The following is a 6000-nucleotide window of genomic DNA, read 5'->3' on the forward strand; positions in this document are numbered from 1 at the left end:
AATTAGTCATGTTAGCTTAGCTTAATAGCAGTCCGCTGCTTAAGGAGATTTCATTGCTTGTGTTGGTTTAGACATAATTGATTTTTGCATTAATGGGCACAGTGATGAGACCGTACTGTTGACATTAATAATTGTTTTCAATGATAAATTGCTTTTGTCAGGCGTAGAAACTGTTGAAGAGTATGTTACAAAAAATGTGTTGTCTATTAATACTTATATCTTGATGTAACAATGTCACAAAACAAAACATCTATGAGGTCTGACCGTCTGTTATGAAATATCCATATCCGATACTCCCTGAAACATTGGTAGGATGGTGACATGTATTTGAAAGCAATGGAATCCCATCTGTACCGTAAATAGGGGAGAATTGCTCCAACAAACAGGTATGAATTCTTGAACAAATTATTCGATGAGTCTTGAACAACAATACCATAATAATAGTCTTTGGTCTTCAGTAATTCAAGGTAGTCAAGCGATACATGCAAGCTACTTGTGGTACAGAGTGTCTGTTCTCCACACTGCCTACAGCCAGTGACAGGTGGTCCCTTCACAGGGGAATTTGACCCGGTTCTCTCCCTGCTAACTGATATCCATAGACCTTTCATACAGAGGGAGTGTTTGTGAGAAGAAGAAAGATCAAGACTTCCTAAACAGTATACTGACTGTATATTTCTGGTTGGTAATCGAAAGGTTTTGCTGTTTTTTTTCGGGGGAAATCACGAGACACTATGTTCTAGATCTTGAATCTTTTTTAATTCTGTACTGTAGGCAATAGGCATACATACAGTAATGCCTGTTGGCCCAGCTCTCTACTGGTGTCAGATGAAGAGCTGAAGGGTGACCTTTTGCACAGAGGAAGATCAAGAGGAGGCCCAAACTAAGAGGTTAGGTGAACTTTTCCACCTTATCGGCAGCCGTCAGTGGAGAAGGTAAGCGGTTGGTTAAAAGGTTATTTTCTGACATCGTCCTCCGGATCTACTGGACAAGAGCAAGGTCAGAGTAAACATGGTATGTGATGTGTACTTATCTCCGGCCGACAAATCAGCAAACAAGGATTACGTGACTGTTTTCATCAAGAGAGCGTGGACGGTATTTCACCATGGTACCACTACAGGAGCGTAGGCCAATACCTTGGCTGTTTTTGTATGAATTTCTATGAGTTGGATCTGGTTTCAAGGGATGTTCTTCTCCTTAACAGAGAGTTGTAAGTACAATATAATGATATAGAATAAAATAAATAATTATAATCACTAATTATTGCAATGTTATTGCACTGTCCTATAGGATTACGTTTAAGGATACGATCCAGTCATGGTTAGGATCAGGCTAATTGTTTGTGCATTGTAGCAATAAGTAATTACAGTAATTATTCATCTGTAATTACTGTACAAGAGTAATCAAACAAACTCTTTAATGTGAGTGCTACTCTAGTCTCATATATGTCAGGTGAGGTTCTGCGTTGGGAGATTAGTGCTATTCAATGCTGAGATGCATATGAGGACAAGAGGGCTGAGATGGTGGGGGACCAAACTATAGAAACGCCAAACAACACTCACTGAAGGACACATACACCCACATGACATCAAAATCAATGACTCCCAAGGTAATGAATTTCAAGTGAGTCCTCTTTCTTTTGTATCTCGAAAGATAACACTACATTGGCTTTTTACGGAGAGATCTGTTTCGGTCCCAGGGGAGGGAGAGAGGAATGGAGAGAGAGAGAGAGAGAGAGTGTGAGAAACAGAGAGAACAAACGAAATGTGATTGTGTATGGTGAGAAGGAAGGCAGGAGGGAAAGAAAGAGAGAGATGGAGGGAGGGAGGGAGTTCGGCAGGGACAAATTACATCTCATCACTGTCCTGCAGTGCATTTATCTACCTCTTTACTCTGACAAAGTTTGTGCTGACGGCTTGTTTGGCAGGTGCCGTTCCTCCACTATCGTTCCTTTATCGTCCTTCCTGTTGTATTTAGTTGTGACCTTGAGGGAAGCCTCCCCTTTGGACGGAGATGCATTGTGTTGCAGAGATCAACTGCCAATTACCAGTGACAGTTGATACGGCCGCCTCTGTCTAAATTCAGACTACGATCTGATAGACTTCTGCCTCGGTGAAAAGGTTATTGACCTCCTTAGAAAGACATAATGAGGCTTTGATGTGATAATTGTGACAATCTCTCAGTGTTTGTTTTTGTGTTGTTGTGAGAAACTAAATGAACCTGCAGATGGTGGGATGATATCTTGCTAGCGCGTTCGATCTTCCTGTGGCGTGTAGGATGTGCTGCAAGGACGTGACGTAGAGATGTGTTACTTCCTCCACACAAGATAAGATGTCACTTCTTCTTCTGTTCACGTCGAGTAACCTTGCCTGAGACATGAAGTCTTGCATAGTGTCGCCAAGGTGATTTAGAATCACATTTTTGTGGGGAGGTAGCCCTATCTGCGACTTCTAAGCCTAGATATAGCCCTCTTACCCAGGGATGTCCTCTTGGAATAACGGTTTATGTCTGTGGCGTTCATGTGAGAGGATCCCTGGTTCAATCCCTGCCAGTTACATTCGATCATCAAGCTAATACCGAGAGGCTTTAGCTCAGTGGGGTAACTGTCTTGTATCACACAGGACACCCAGGTTCAACCAGTTCGGTCGCACAGGCTCAACGGCAAAAACTGGTTTGCCTATCACCTATAGAATGGACATTCCTAGGCTTCGGCTCAGCAGGCCAACACAGTCTTGTGGTGTTCGTTAACACAGGCTCTGTGCCAAGCTAGTTGGGCGTCATGTGTAGCACCGAGCTACATTGTTTGTGTCTGGGGCGATGGAACAAAAGGAGACGAAGGAGGGAAGGAGGCGGGAGAGGGGAGAGGGGGAGAGAGGGGTATTTTTGGGGAGTAGATGAGGGGAGTTGGTGGGGCGTGGAGAGGTGGCAAGGGGGGAGTGGGCGTGGTAGTAGAGATGGGGGTCGGAGGCAGATTGGTTACGAGAGAACTGTGACAGCCGGCGTGTTGCTGTTGGCATACGGTGTCATCTTTACTGAAATACAATACATGATCACGTTCCTACTTTAGGTGTATTTATTACATTGTCGTGATTGTTTTGTATGATTTTGTTGTTATGTGTTTAATTTTAGGTTTGAATGAAATATTTTTTTGTGCAGGAACAGGATGCTACTCTAAAACACAGGAAATCATATCTTTGAATGTAAAGTGTAATAATATAGCGATAATTCATGGTGGATTTTAGAGGAGACCACAATCTAATGGACATTTCAGCCTCAGTTAGAATTGCCAATCCTCCCTCCATTTGGTCATCATTTCTGACCTCCTGTGACAGGCGATTCTATTGGTGGGCAGCGCTCCAAACCTACTGATTGGAGGTGTCACCTGAAATCAACTCATTATGTCGGGTTGCAGAATCAGTCTTGACACCTAGTACCAGGGATGTAATTGCTGATTCACTGCATTAGAGGAGATTGCCTGTCAGGTTTGATAATCAGCTTCTTTTTTTTTTTTTACTATGGATTGAAGCTTTCATCTATAAGATTCAAGACCAATTCAATGTCCGACTGAATCAGTTTATTTCCACACACATATTTCTGGTGTTATTGATTTGAATAGTATTACTGATGGTTCTGCAGAATGTCTTTTCTTCAGAAGAAGTCTCTGGAATATTCCATGTCCCTTTCCCCCTGGTTATGTTGACCCCACAGTATTTCAGAGAGATCAGGGGGGTATTCCATCAACGTTGCTAAAGGAAAATCCAGACTTATTCTGATAAATCTTGTGAGATTTATCAAAAAATGCAGGCTTATTTTGATCAATCTCATGAGATTTATCAAAAATAAGCCTGGATTTTCTTTTAGTGACATTAATGGAATACCCCCCTGGGGTCAGTTTCCCGATAGCGTAAGTATTACTGCAGACAGCCCATACCCAAAGCTGTAAGATACAGTAGTAACCTTTGTAAAATCCATGTTTACAGGTCGATATTCTTTTCATGAAGGAACGAAATTCATTAAATTATTAACTTTTCTGGTCGAGGACTAGGGGAGGAGTGGGCAATACTACTTTTGACTTTCGGGAAACTGAGCCCAGGTTGTAGATGCAGAAAGCTAGGAGCATAAAAGATAATGGGCATTATTATGACCACAGGACACAATAGAAAACCACAATATTCTGTGCTTTGCTCTGATTTCCAACAGCCCTAAGTAAAAGCACTATTTGTTATTCTCTCTGAAGTTGCTTATTGTTGTTTTTGTTGATGATTTCCAGGTAGCTTCTACCCTTCTTCTATTGACATGTCCTTGTGGTTCTACCATGGGTTTGTTTTGGGAAATGTCAATTAATCTTGCTCTTAGCTTCCCTTATCCGTGTTGATTCATGGATTATTCTAGAATGACTTGGCAGGCATCCACTGTACGAGCACATGACATGAAATCAAATCGTTGCTCAGGGATTTGGTATGTTATTCTTTGTCTTGTTTTCAATGAGAACTATGATAGAGCTCGAGCCAGCTTGTTTGGGTCTTTGGGACCCAATCCGCAAACAATTCTGCTGAAGTACTTTTGGGTATTTCACTTCAATAGAAACCTTTGAAATGACGTACGAATTATACATCTATTTCCATTTCAATGCGGCCTATATTCACTCTGAAGAAACCTGTTCTATAACTGACACCACGGATGAGCAGTCAACATCTTAATTCGCTCACTGTTAAACAACACACTCAGTCATGTGACTACTACCCCAGCAGTGTTTCTGAGGCTGTAATACACTCACGTCGTGTCGCTAGCACATCATCTCTCTGAAGCGTCTGACAGCTGCTTGTCTGTGAAGTAGTCTGACAACGCACTGTGTGTAGGATGTCGTCAGGGTTGTTGCCTCTCCGCCACGCCTCAGGTGAAGTTCACTAGAAGCACTCATCGTCTCACAGGGGTCACTGTGACTCATCTCTGTACAACCGCTCTCCGTACAAGCCTGGTAGATCCTAAAGACCGTTAAATGTTCATTATGGCATTAGTCTGAAAACGTGGTTCGGGTGCATGGAATGGAATGAGGTGAATTTGTTTGATACCATTCCTCATTCCTTGTTCCATGCAATTACAACCAGCCTCCACTGGTTCATTGTCGCGTCAGCCCCAAAAAACGCAGTTCGATTCTACACACCTTCTCTCAGAAATGTGCACCTGTTCTCTCCTCCTCAAAGATTTCGAATGAATAGCCCGGTGTGAGAGATATGGTGGAGCCTCCCTAACCTATGCAATATGCATCTCCCCAATATCGTCCTCAGGCTACACTGATCCAATGCTCTAAGGGGAGTGAGGGAACAAGGGCACAGACTTCAGGGAGAGGGCTAGGATATTGGACCGGGGCCTGTGTGTGTGTGTGTGTGTGTGTGTGTGTGTGTGTGTGTGTGTGTGTGTCAACATTGATGGTCCATGATGACTCCTCATAATAGCAGTGTCGCTCCTTGTGAGTGTTCTCCTGCCCATGAGTTCATGGCCCGGCCTCCGCTCTCTGAATGCAGCTCTCTGTGTGTGTGTGTGTGTGTGTGTGTGTGAGTGTGAGTGTGAGTGTGAGTGTGAGTGTGAGTGTGAGTGTGAGTGTGAGTGTGAGTGTGTGTGTGTGTGTGTGTGTGTGTGAGTGTGAGTGTGAGTGTGAGTGTGAGTGTGAGTGTGAGTGTGAGTGTGAGTGTGAGTGTGAGTGTGAGTGTGAGTGTGAGTGTGAGTGTGTGTGTGTGTGTGTGTGTGTGTGTGTGTGTGTGTGTGAATGTGTGTGTGTGAGTGAGAGAGAGAGAGAGATAGAGAGAAAGAGAGAGGGGGTGTGAGGAGGGGTCCCGCACCCCCACAGGTTCTATGTAACCATGACGTTCAACCCCTCCTGCCCTAGGGGGTTCATGTATCTGATGTCCTATGTGCACCTCAACACAATCATGGATATTCATGATTACGAGAAGTACTATTTCTCTTTTTCTCTGAAGTGAAATCAAAGGTGTGTGTGTGTGT

The sequence above is a fragment of the Nansenia antarctica genome (assembly GCF_963989245.1).
Source record: "Nansenia antarctica genome assembly, chromosome: 16".
In the NCBI taxonomy this organism is placed as follows: Eukaryota; Metazoa; Chordata; class Actinopteri; order Argentiniformes; family Microstomatidae; genus Nansenia; species Nansenia antarctica.